The 12,981-nt window shown below is 52.5% G+C and overlaps 1 protein-coding gene and 4 non-coding genes across 7 annotated transcripts in view; 4 read left to right on the forward strand and 1 right to left on the reverse strand.

Moving 5' to 3' along the window:
• The window catches only part of LOC142826092 (general transcription factor II-I repeat domain-containing protein 2A-like), a 293,839-nt gene that overhangs the window by 56,460 nt on the left and 224,398 nt on the right, over window positions 1-12,981 (forward strand). The gene's annotated exons all lie outside the window — the stretch shown is intronic.
• Window positions 6-78, reverse strand: TRNAR-CCG (transfer RNA arginine (anticodon CCG)). Its single transcript has one exon. It is a non-coding gene; the product is annotated as a tRNA-Arg (tRNA).
• Window positions 841-1,056, forward strand: LOC142826107 (small nucleolar RNA U3). Its single transcript, XR_012900375.1, has one exon. It is a non-coding gene; the product is annotated as a small nucleolar RNA U3 (small nucleolar RNA).
• TRNAF-GAA (transfer RNA phenylalanine (anticodon GAA)) lies at window positions 5,109-5,181 on the forward strand. Its single transcript has one exon. It is a non-coding gene; the product is annotated as a tRNA-Phe (tRNA).
• Window positions 9,080-9,161, forward strand: TRNAS-AGA (transfer RNA serine (anticodon AGA)). Its single transcript has one exon. It is a non-coding gene; the product is annotated as a tRNA-Ser (tRNA).

A 12,981-nucleotide genomic window follows, 5' to 3' on the forward strand; every position in this document is an offset into this window, starting at 1 on the left:
TTCTATACCCCAGGTGGTATTTGAACCCACAACCCCTGGCTCCGGAGGCCAGTGCCTTGTCCATTAGGCCACTGGGGCCAGACAAGAAACAATGAGATGGGACAGAAATTCTCTGTCCCAAAGGCTCACCCATCACATTGGCTGGGCAGACACGTCCCTCCTCTTTACCCCGGCAGACACGTCTGCAGCCCCTGGCAGGGAGGCGGCTGGGCAGGTCCCTGGCAGAGCTGAGCCCGGGCTGGCAGCAGTGCAGGCTGGTCGGCCACAGCCCTGGGAGAGCAGCTGGGGGGCTCGGCTGGGGGGCGACGGGCCCGTGTGCTCTGCTGCTCACTGACGAACTGGCTGCCCAACTGCCCTCACAGACGCCTCTTCAATCCCCACCCCCCTCAGCCGCCCACCCCCAGCCTCTTCCAGCACAGCCTGCCCCACCTCCCCCCACAGGGCTTCCACAGGGGCCTCTGTCCCAGGGGGAATGGGGACAGTTATTTTCCACCTCAGCCCAGCAGGCAGGGGTTCCTGGCCCCTTGCTGGTCTGTGGACTGGCAGTTTGTTACCACTGACTTAGAGGAGCCCCAGGAACTGCAGTTTCAGGAAGAAACAGCAGGAGATTTTGATTGGCTGCCAGGTGCTCCACATGCTAATCAGGAGGCGTGTTTCTGTAAACAGGGACATGCAGCATATTCTAATATGCAGATTTCTAAACCTGGTGGAGTGTGTTTGAATGGGACAAGCACTTTGCTGAGATTATTTCTGTTTCACACAAGTGTTGTGTGAAAACATTCCTCATGAGGAGAAAGTGAATGCACATGAGTGTGGGTGTGTAGGAAAGTGGGTGCTAATAAGACTGTACTTTCAGGGATCATTTCTATAGTTGGTAACTCGAGAAATGCAGCTGATAGTGGTTTGTCTTGCTAACCATGAGGATGAGTGACAGTGTTCTCTTCTGAGCATGAAGCAAGCAGACAGTGTTGCTTTAATGTCATTGCTGTTTGTTGTTGATGATTGTTTCTTCTTTCCAGTTGGGAAGCTGGAAGAAGAGAGCACAAGCTGAGTGGTTGGCTACTGTAAAACAGTTCAAAATTAGTTTTGCAGTAGAGAGGAAGGGGGATTTCACTTTATTGTTTTGTCTTGGCTTTTGTTTAATTCCTGTATTTACTTGTCAACTACATCTACACTGGTATGATATAGTACTAATACTTTTAATGCAAGAATTTTTGCGTTAAAGCATTTGTACAGGAGAGCATCTACACTAGCATGTGCTTTTGCGCAAGAGATGTGCTTTTGCGTAAAAGCATTCGTGCCAGTGTAGATGCTCTCTTGTTTAAGAAAGATTCGATGGCCATTTTAGCCATTGGGCTTTGTTGCGCAAGAAATTAACATTGCTGTCTACACTGGCCCTCTTGCGCAAGAATACTTGACAAGAGGGCTTATCCGTGAGTGGGCGCGTCAGAGTATTTGCGCAAGAACCACTGATATTGTACATTACAAACTCAGTGTTCTTGCACAAATACTCACAGCCAGAGTAGATGGGCGGCAAGATTTTGCGCAAAATTTTGCCAATGTAGACATAGCCGAACTGCTCTGGTCCTGATCCTGATGTTTTCATGCAGTCACTCATTCCCAGCTTCTGCAATACACCAGCTAGGGACACCTGCCCTGTCCATCCTGGTTAAATGCCATTGATTGACCTTTCCTGCATTAAATTATCCAGTTCTTTTTTGGACCTTCTTGTAGATTTCACCTTCACAACATCCTCTGGCAAGGAGTTCCACTGGGTGCAAAAATGCTCCCTTTTGATCTATTTTTAACTTGGTTACTGATCAGTTTCATTCTGTCAGCCTGGTTCTTGAGTAGGAGAAAAAATAATTTATTTGCTTTCTGCACCCCTGTCGTCATCGCATAAACCTCTGTCCCATCGCCCCTTGCTTGTCCCTTTCCCCAGCTGAGAAGAAGTTCCATGAAGGCTGGTGTCCAGCAGCTGCCTGCCCCAGTGTGGCTGGCTTTTGGGGACAGCAAGTAGGAAATGGTGAGGGGGAGGAGGGGGCTACTGGAGCCACTTAGCCCCCTGGCTGGCTCTGCCAGTAAAAAGGAAAACAGGGATTTCCCCCAACACTGGAGAATGTGGGTATCAATCCAACTACCTCTCGCATGCAAAGCAAGCGCTCTACCACTTGAGCTAATTCCCCTGCTATACAAAGCATGGCCTTCCTGGAGGCTCTTCCCTTCTCCACGGGGACGTCTGCCTTCTAGGTCAGTTAGTCCTGGGAAATGAGAATTCTTCAAAAAGGCCACAAGGGCAACACTAAGGGTACGTCTAGACTACCGCATTTTGTCAACGGAAGTTTTGTCGACAGGTACTGTCGACAAAACTTCCGTCGACAATTTGCGTCCAGACACATGGAGTTCTGTCGACAAAGCAAGCCGCTTTGTCGACAGAACTCTGTAGTCTGGACGCAACGTTACAGGCAATAACACCTTCTGTCGACAGAACTCTGTCGACAGAAGGTGTTTTGCCTCGTAAAATGAGGTATACCAGCGTCGACAAAACCGCGGAGTTCTGTCGACATTATGTCGACAGAACTCCGCGGTAGTGTAGACGCTGGTATTGTTTTGTCGACAAAAGTCCACTTTTGTCGACAAAACTAGGTAGTCTAGACACACCCTCTGGAAGGAGACTCCCTGCAGCAAAGCCATGGGGGGTTTCTGAGAGTGCCTCTGCCCTGCAGCCTGTCCCACCTGGCCATTGTCATGGAGTCTCTGTGAGGTCATCACCTCCCAACCTCCTATAGCCAATAAGATGCGGTGCTGCAAAAGCCCCTTGTGATGTCACTGACACAGGCAATCCTTAGGCTGACACTGGGGTGGGCTTGAGTCCAGACAGTTCCCAGCAGACCTCAGTGAGGGTGGAGGAAAGGGCTGGTCCTTGGGGTAGGGGCTGGGGGTTGTTCTGAAAGACTGCAGGTGCCGTTAGACCCTTTTGTCCCTTCCTGTGTCCTACTAGTGCTGAGAAACACTCAGGCTATGTCTACACTGCACTGCTCTTCTGGAAAAAGCTACGCACATTTCAAAACCTAGTTTCAGTTTGTGTAGCTTTTTCTTCTGCTTTTTTTGGAAGAGGCTTTTCTGACATTTGGCCTGTTACACTGGGCAAGTCACACAAGGGAGACAGCAGGCAGAGCCAGCCCAATACACCAGCCTCCCAGGGCAGGGAAGGCCAAGCCACAAGCCTCCAGCAGCTGCCTGGCCTGATTCATCTCCCCTTCCCAGGCTGGCACTAAGGGTGTGTCTAGACTACCTAGTTTTGTCGACAAAAGTGGACTTTTGTCGACAAAACTATACCAGCGTCTACACTACCGCTGAGTTCTGTCGACATAATGACAGAACTCAGCAGTTTTGTTGACACTGATATACCTCATTTTACGAGGCATAACACCTTCTGTTGACAGAACTCTGTCGACAGAAGGTGTTATTCCCTGTAACATTGCGTCCAGACTATGGAGTTCTGTCGACAAAGCAGCTTTGTCGACAGAACTCCATGTGTCTGAACGCAAATTGTCGACGGAAGTTTTGTCGGCAGTATCTGTCGACAAAACTTCCGTCGACAAAACGCAGTAGTCTAGACGTACCCTTAGTGTTGCCCTTGTGAAGAATTCTCATTTCCCAGGACTAACTGACCTAGAAGGCAGACGTACCGTAGGGGACATTCTCAGCTAACATCACCCTCCTCTGTCAAATGGGAGTTGGGCTCATCCCAGGAACAGGCTGCTCAGCAGCAGCTGCATGTACCTGGGCACCCAGGGGAAGCAGCAATAACAGAAGGCCTTGTGTTTCTGCTTGGCTTTGAACCAGGAACCTTTTGCATATTAAGCAAATGTGATAAACACTACACCACAGAAACACACTTGGGTGCTTGTGGAACTTGGATGACTGTTTTGTTACTAGCTCTTTCTAAAAGGGGAGGCGAATGCACCTTGTGAACACTCCACCTCTTGTTCTCAGGGAAGCGACTAACCTGAGTTGTCAGCTCCTCATTTCCTCACCAGCCCCTTGAGATTTGTAGCTCAAAGCTGGAGCTGCTGTGGAAGGAGGTGAAGCTACAGAAGCTGACAGGGGACAATCAGCAGGCGGAGGGTTATTTTTTCTCCTCCCTGGGCTGATGTGGCTAGAACTGAGGAGAAGAAAATCCTCTTCCCTTCTCCTCAGAAGATGGAAATTGCAGTTGGTTCTCTCTCTGGTTCTACTGAAGCTGGACCCCAGGACTAGACTTTTCTTTCTAAAACCCTGATGAAAGCGGAGAGTGAATTGCTTGTAGACTGAGAGTTAAAGGAAGTCATTGCCCAGCATAAGGCTTGAAGCCATGGCTCTGAGATTAAGAGCCTTATGTTGTTCTGCTAACTGAGCTAGCCGGGCTGTAACAAGTATTTTCATACCCTTTTACAGGGTAGCAGGAGCCAAGTGTTCTCAACTGCCTGACTCAGCTCTTTCTTGCCTCCAGTGGGTGGTTCTGATCTGTGGGGAGGTTTGAGCTCAAATCCCCCTCCTGACACACCCACTTCTTTCCCCACAAGGAACGGCCCGATTTCCATCTCTCCAGGGACAGGAGAAGGGGCCGGTTTCAGGATTTCTTGCGCAAGAACCTCCCCTTGTAGACCTAGCCCTGCAGTCAGAGTTCAAAGGCTGTACCAAGTGTCCAGGAATGACATCCCTTGTTTCAGTATTTTTTCTTCTATAAAATTATAAAGCTATATTTAGCTAAGCTGTTTGTGAATAACTGGCGGGTACCACAGTAGCCCACATCCGCACAAGCGCAAACGACCTCACTAGTGGTGCACATTATGAAACTCACTCCACCCATGGATGGAAAATCTCAGAGGGAACACGGCCCCCCTATCCATCTTCTTCCCTGCATTGGCAGCCACAGTCCCTTTCAGCCACTGGGACACCCCGGGAAGAGAGGCAGGAATGGGGCCAAGTGCAAGTCAGGCTGAGGGGGGCAGGCAAAGCTCATCTTGCCTTGCAGATCCCCTGGCAGCAGCATCTCTCGTGTAGTCTGCTGAGAGAAAAATATGCCTGAGAGAAACATGGGCCTCAAAAAGCTTGCAGCAGTTGCTAAAGTAGTTCAGTTGGGAGAGCGTTAGACTGAAGATCTAAAGGTCCCTGGTTCAATCCCGGGCTTTGACAGAAGCCTTAGTCAATGTGGCTTAGTCTGTTTTGGCATCTCTCCATATCTGGCAGGCCAATATCTGCAGTCAGAGTTCAAAGGCTGTATCAAGAAGCTGGGAATGACATAATAAAGTTGATGATATTTCAGGGTTAGAAGTGGGAGAGGGGATTTCATGTCACCTCAGAGATTGTTGACACAGTAGAACAGGGCTCTTGGCTTCAGCTGCTCCCAGCCTTGCATCTCTGTTTTTAATTCCATGCCCCCAGAAATGAACATTAACAGAGCCTGCCTCGGACTAAATCTGAGGCTTCCCCATACTGAGGACACACTATTTCTATTTTCTTAGACTGGAAGTTATTATGTTGATTTAAGCAATTTCAAAATAGTTTCCAAGTATACACATGCCCTTATAGTCCTGGTCTTCACAACATCCTCTGGCAAGGAGTTCCACAGGTTGACTGTGCGTTGTGTGAAGAAATTGTTCCTTTTGTTTGTTTTCAACCTGCTAATATCATGGCGCATCCTGGCTGTGTCTACACTGGGCCACTTATTCCGGAAAATCAGCCACTTTTCCGGAATAAGCTGTGAGCTGTCTACACTGGCCCTTGAATTTCCGGAAAAGCAACGACTCTCTACTGTACAAAATCAGCCGCTATTCCGGAAAAGCTACGCTGCTCCCGCTCGGGCATAAGTCCTGATTCCGGTACACTGTTCCGGAAAAGGGCCAGTGTAGACAGCCCAGTTGTCTTTTCCGGAAAAAATCCCCGATCGCGAAAATGACGATTGGGGCTCTTTTCCGGAAAAGCGCGTCTACATTGGCCACAGATGCTTTTCTGGAAAAAGGGCTTTTCCGGAAAAGCAGCCTGCCAATGTAGACGCTCTTTTTCCGGAAATACTTATAACGAAAACTATTCTGTTTTAAGCATTTCCGGAAATTCATGCCTGTCACATTACTGAATTGGAGGGAAGTAGCCAGATCGCTGCTGCACCCCTAGGTGGGGGTATTGGCCCCAGAAATTGGTATAAAAGGGAGCCATGTGGGGTATTGAATGGGAGCTTATTGTTTGTTGATCCTGGGTACACTGTTTATGTGAGTGTATAATGTCTGTGTGTGTAGATAGGAATCTGTGTGGAAGATGAATATTTCTTGGAATAGGTTAAGCGTTGCTATGGACAGGCTGAGTAGCGAAGCCCTGTAGAACAATGGCACTTGATGGGTCAAAGACACACCTAAAGCATGAGGGCGGAGACCTAAGAGCGGCCAGCAGAGAGAGGCTGAGGACCAGGTGACCGGCTGAGACCAGAAGAGGCCAGGAAGGGGGTATAAAGAGGCCATGCGGTCGATGCCATTTTGTTCTCAGCTCAGCACTTCATCCCAGAGGCAGCATTGCAGGGATGGAAGAGCCCGGAAGACCTGTGAACCCATCCTGATCGTAGGATGTGCAATAAGAACTTTTAAACCAGCAGCTGCAACACCTCTGCTAGAGCCTGCATCGAGGACTGGGAGATTCGGTGCATGTAACGTACTGTACTTTAATAACCTTACTCTCAGGCTTTTCTTTCTTGTAATAATAAACCTTTAGATATAGATTCTAAAGGATTGGCCCAGCGTGATTTGTGGGCAAGGTCCAGAGGGTAAATTGACCAGAGATCTGTGGCTGGTTTCTTGGAACCGGACAGAACTTGTTCAGGGTAGGTGGGATTGGGTGCTAGGACCCCCCACCTGTGTATGAGGCCCGGGGCCATCTGGGGCATGGATATTGCTGGGGTGTCAGAGGGGTTTTTCTCGGGAGGCTTCAGGCAGGTTGCTGAAGTGCTCTGTGAGACTGGTTTGTGGCCTATTTGGAGAGGTCACCAGTCAGGGGGGCTGTAAGGAGCCCCGGATTTGAGCAATTTGCCCTGAGCGGATGCCCTCAGCTGTGTCCCGATATGGCCCGGTCCGTCACACAGCCCCTTAGTTCTTCTATTATGGGAACAAGAAAAATACCTTTGCTTATTTACAGTCTCAAAACAGCCATGATTTATAGACCTCTATTTTATTTCCACTCTGTCTCCATCTTTCTAAGATGAAAAGTCCCAATCTCTCTTCATGTGGCAGCTGATCCAAACCTTTCATCATTTTTGTTGTGCTTGTCTGAAGTTTCCAATGCCAAGGTATGGGTTTTTGGGGGGGGGGGGGGGGTAAGGCAACCACATTTCCAGTCAGTGCTCAAGCTGTGGGCACAGCATGGATTTACAGAGATGTAATATGATAGTCACTGTCTTATTGTCAAGGCCTTTTAAAATAATTTCTGACATCCCATTTGTGGCTCTACATGGAGTGGATGTTTTTAGAGAGCTCTCCAGCTGTGACTTGTTGTAGGCAGATTTGTTTCCATTTAGTATGTGTGTTACTAATTGTTTATACTAATTATACGGATTAATTGCCAGACTCAGAGCTCACAGCAATTTTTCATGAAAAGGTGTTTTCCCCTCCCCATCATGGTGCTGGAAAAAGAGTTAGTAACAGAATAGTTAGCCAAGTTTAAGCACTTTTGTGGCTTTCTGTGGTGTAGTGGGTACGATGTTTGTCTAACATGCAAAAGGTCCTTGGTTCACAGCCAGGCAGAAACAGAGTGTCTGCTTTCAGCGCAGCTCCCCTTGGTGACCAGGAAAGCACAGCTCCTGCTGCCCAACCTGTGCCTGGGAGGCTAGGTATGGGGTCAGCTCTTCCTGCTGGCCCAAGGAGGAAGCAAGGCAGGAATGGAAGCCAAGCTGAGGGAGGCAGACCAGAAGCTCTGGGAGTCAATGGTAGAGAAGAGTCCTGCCCCTTGTTCTGCCAAATCCTGTGGGGTGGGGCTGGCTGTGGGGAGGCAGAGTCCTGTGTCTGTCTCACAGTGTCCCAGGGATGCTCCTTGCAGCCCAGGAGAAAAAGGGGGCTCTGGGTGGAAAGAAAACAAGCAAAGCTGGTCCCAGTGGGCATGAGCTGGTGCTCCAGCTGAGGGAGTGGTGGTTGGTGTAGGTCCCATGGTGTAAGGAACAGCCCTTAGGCCTGGGGAGTCCTGCAAGCTGAGCTCAGATCTCATTGGGACCTGCCACTGTTTGGCTGCAGAACCCTTCCACTTCCACTGCTTTGTCTTCCTTCCCCTTAGGTTCATGAGACCATTTCTTACCTCACGCTGGGTGTCTGCTGCTCAGTGGGTGGCTGGGATGTGCTGGGACCCTGGGCTTGCAGGGTGCTGAGGTTTCATGTTTCTTGCTGCTGCCCCTGATGCCCTCTTGTTTGGTCCCAGCAGGTGCCAGGCTCTGCCTCTTGCCCCCGTGGTGCTCAAGGGAATGCGCATCAGGCCAGGCTGACTGGCCAAGGAACAGCAGGAGCCCTGTCCCAGGAGGGGAAGGAGGGGCCAGTGTGTGTGAGGGCGTTGCCCAGACAGGCAGCCCCAGGCTGGGAGGACAGAGCTGCCCCACATCTCTAGCGCTCCTGAGGCCCAGGGGGTCCCAGCACAGACACAAGAGCAGCAGCCTTGGCCAATGGCCCCAGGTTTGCAGGGACCGTCCCTGGCTCCCCGCTCAGACTGGCCAGGGGAGCACGCTGGTGCTAACAACATGCTCAAGTGGCGCCATGTTCCAGCCAGGCCGACAGGGAGCGTTTCTTGTGGTGCCACCTGATGCCCATGAACGTGGCCGTTGCACCCGCCCCCCTGCTTTTCCCCTGGCCCCCGTGGGGCTGGCAGGAAAGACACCCAGAGCCAGGCTAGATCCAGGGGAAAGCAGGAGGCAGAGAAACACCCAGGGCCCAGACGTGCTGTAAGATTAGCCCCCTTGTGCTCTGGGAGCCAGGTTTGCTGTGTCAATTCTGAGAGGCAGGTGAAGTCAGGCCTGGGCACTGGGCTTATTTACCAGTTTCCCTGGCCCCAGGGCACTACTGCACTTGTGGCTGTGATGGCCGAGTGGTTAAGGTGTTGGACTAGAAATCCAATAGGGTTTCCCTGCGCAGGTTCAAATCCTGCTCACTGCGAGGCCTGTGTTTTGGCCACACCCTTAACCTGGGCAACAAGCTGCACAACCCCTGAGCCACTTTCCCCATCCACAGTCAATCCCTTTCTGTGCCTTCCAAGAGAGATAAGGGACATGGTGCCTCGTTATGGGTCCCTGAGCTCTCAGGCAAACTCTCGGCTCCTGCAGCCTCTGCCCCTTGCCCAGCACCCCATGGCTCAGCCCTACCTCTGGGGGCTGCCCTGCTCCAGTGTGTGATAGGAGTTGAGTGAGAGGATGGAGCGTCTGGGCCTGCCCCCAAAGGTCCATCTATTAAGGGCAGAAATGTTGGGGATATGATGTGGGTCACCCCTCCCCAGGCGCACAGCCTCCCCCCCCCCACCCTGTGTTGGGAGCAAAGGTCTAGCGAAGTATCGTGTGTGTGGGGGGGGAGGGGTGTCTTGTTCCTTGCTCTTGCTCTGCCTCTGCCCCCAGGCCTTGGCCAAAGAATTAGTAACAGAATTATTGTCCAAGTTTATGTACAGAAAAAAAGTGGTTTAAGCATGTTTCTGTGGGGTAGTGGTTAGCGTGTTTAGTTAATACGCAGAAGGCCTCTGGTTCAAAGCCAGGCAGTTACGCTCTTATTGAAGCTTCCCTTAATGCCCAGCTAAGCTCCTGCTGCTTGGCCTGTGCTTGGGATAAGCCCAACTCCCAGGCTGAGTAGCCAAGGAACGGCAGGAGCCCTGTCCCAGGAGGGGAGGGCCCAGCGTGTGTGAGGGCGTTGCCCAGACAGGCAGCCCCAGGCTGGGAGGACAGAGCTGCCCCACATCTCTAGCGCTCCTGAGGCCCAGGGGGTCCCAGCACAGACACAAGAGCAGCAGCCTTGGCCAATGGCCCCAGGTTTGCAGGGACCGTCCCTGGCTCCCCGCTCAGACTGGCCAGGGGGGCACGCTGGTGCCAACAAATTGCTCATGTGGCGCCATGTTCTAGCCAGGCCGACAGGGAGCGTTTCTTTTGGTGCCACCTGATGCCCACAAATGTGGCCCTTGTACCCACCCCCCTGCTTTTCCCCTGCCCCCCGTGGGGCTGGCAGGAAAGAGGCCCAGGGCCAGGCAGGAACCAGGGGAAAGCAGGAGGCAGGAAGAGCCTCAGACTGGAGCCCAGATCCCCTTTCCTCCTGTGGGCACCTTGAGCACGGGCGGGGGGGGGGGGGGGGGGCTGGTGCTGACAGCTCCAAGGGAAGGCTCAGAAGCCACAGAGCAACCGAGGCAGGGCAAGAGGGGGGCAGGCCAGGCCTACGTATGGATGCAGAGCCCTCTGGCTGCCAAACGCTGAGCGAAGGCCCCACCCACCAGATAGCGGGCGGCTGCTGACGCTCTGAGACCAGTGTGAGAAGGGGGCAGGAAAGCAGGTCCAGGCTCCCTCACCCCTGCTCCCACAGACCCAGCCTGCTGGGAGGAGGCTCTGGCCACCTCCTTCCCTCCCCTCTCTCTCAGCTCCCTTCTCCTGGGGGCTGAAAGGGACTTGGATCCCGGGCCCAGCCCCCTTCCTCAGGGGGAGGAGAAGATGTCTGTGTCTTGCCCCCATTGTCACCACTCCACTGATGACTCCAATTCTTGCTGCCTGCAGTGTCCAGGTGAGAGAGGGTCTCTGTCCTCCCACCCTGCTTGAGCTGGTTGCTGGGTTTCTCCTCCTGCTCAGCTGGCTGGCTCCAAGGAGCTCACACGAGACTAGTCAAATGTGCCCACACCAGCACCTCACCCTGAGCCACAGCCCTTGTGCCAGCGCTGGGTGGGCATTAGCCAAGGAAGCAGCAACTCTCAGGAAGGGCTGGGAGGAACAGGGGCCAGTCACACAAACATGGTTTGTCAGGCCCAGCTGTGGCCAAAAAGGGTGAAATGATCATTAAATAATGGGGAACCTTAGAAAGGATTACCTATTAACACCTGGCAAAGGCTGGGATTGAACCAGGGACCTTCAGGGCTTCAGTTTAACACTCTCCCAAGTGAGCTACTTTAGCTGACACATTTGACCCGTAATTCTCCTCAGAAGATGGAAATTGCAGTTGGTTCTCTCTCTGGTTCTACTAAAGCTGGACCCCAGGACTAGACTTTTTCTTTCTAAAACCCTGGTGAAAACGGAAAGCCAATTGCTTGCAGGTTGAGATTGGCAGGTTGAGAAAGTGAGTTAAAGAAGGGCACCGCCCCGCATGGGGCTTGAACCCACAACCTAAAAATTAAGAGTCTCATGCTCTTCCAACTGAGCTATCCAAGCTGTGTGTAAAAGGTTTCCTAATATCCCATCACAGCATAACAGGATCCAAGTGTTCTCCACTGCCTGACTCAAGGCTCTTTCTTGCCCCTAATGTGGGGTTCTGCTCTGTGAGGAGGTTTGAACTCGAACCCCACTCCCGACACACCCACTTCTTTCCCCACAAGGAACGGACCCATTTCCATCTCTCCAGGGACAGGAGAAGGGCTCTGGCCTGTTCTCTGCAAAATGCTCAGCCTGTTTCATTTTCTGCAGGAACGAGTGGGATCCATGCGCCCTGTTTCCCAGTGAGAGGTATGTGTCCTCTTCCCCCTTTCCACAGACACAGCAGGCCAGGGGGCTATGAGCCTCCAGAGGCCCCTTCCTACTTGGCCTCCCACAAAGCCGGGGTGAAAAGCTGCTAGATCCCAGCCCTCCTGGGCCAGGCCATGGCAGAGGTAGCAGGATTCACTCCCATCTTCTCCTGCCCGTTCCCTGGTACTGAGGGGCCGACCCCTTTCCTGCTGCCCCAACTCTTATTCCCACAATGCACTTTGTGCAGGGGCCATTGGTCTTTCTGCCTAGGTGCGTGGCTGGCAGCCAGGACTCAGGGCCCTTCCCCCAATCCCGCCTCTGACCTGCTCACACTGTCTGGCTGCCTCCAGCACAGGCTGAGCTCAGGGGTCAGGTGGGTGACCTGCCCTGCAGCTGTGATGGCATCAGGCCCTTCCCGCTGGCCTGCTCAGTCTGGAGATGGAGCTCCAGTGGCCTCAGACACCCAGCAAGAGGAACAAAACTCTCTTTATTGAACCTCAGGGCATGGAAGCCAAAGCACCTGAACCTTGTAACAACCAGCTGAGTCTCAGTAGATCCCACTCTGAGATTTGAACTCAGCTTACAGGATTCAGAGTCCTGAGTGCTGCCCCTTACACCATAGGACCTGTGGTGTGAAAGTGCAGTGGGCACCTCTGACTCTCAGCTCTCAGGCTGGCCTCTGCTCTCCTGGCTTCTCTCCAGCTGCTTCATCTCCCAGGACTCCCTGTAAGAAATGTGTCACTTTCACCCCTGGGAGCAGCTCAGCCATGCAAAGGGGCTGCCTGGGGCAGGACATTAGCCCTGGAGGGCAGGGGTGGGTGTGGCAGTGACATCACAAGGGCCTTTTGCAGCCCCTCATCTTATTGGCTAAAGGAGGTTGGGAGGTGATGACCTCACAGAGAGTCCATGACAGTGACCAGGTGGGACAGGCTGCAGGGCAGGGGCCATCTCAGAGCCCCCCCCCCCCCCCCATGGCTTTGCTGCAGGGAGTCTCCTTGAGAGTTGCCCTTGAGGCCTTTTCGGAGCCTTCTCCTTTCCCACGACTAACTGACCTAGATGACAGACGTCGCTGTGGAGAAGGGAAGAGCCTCCAAGAAGGCCTCTATAAATACAGCAGTGGAATTAGCTCAAGTGGTAGAGCGCTTGCTTAGCATGTGAGAGACAGTGGGATCGATGCCCACATTCTCCAACTACAGCTCAGCTCTTACTCCTAATTTGTCACTGTCAGGGGCTCCATGGCCCCCTCCCTCTTCCTACCTGCTCTCCCAAAAGAGACAGACCTGGCTACCCTTTCTTTG

Source organism: Pelodiscus sinensis, unplaced genomic scaffold (genome assembly GCF_049634645.1).
Source record: "Pelodiscus sinensis isolate JC-2024 unplaced genomic scaffold, ASM4963464v1 ctg46, whole genome shotgun sequence".
Classification (NCBI taxonomy): Eukaryota; Metazoa; Chordata; order Testudines; family Trionychidae; genus Pelodiscus; species Pelodiscus sinensis.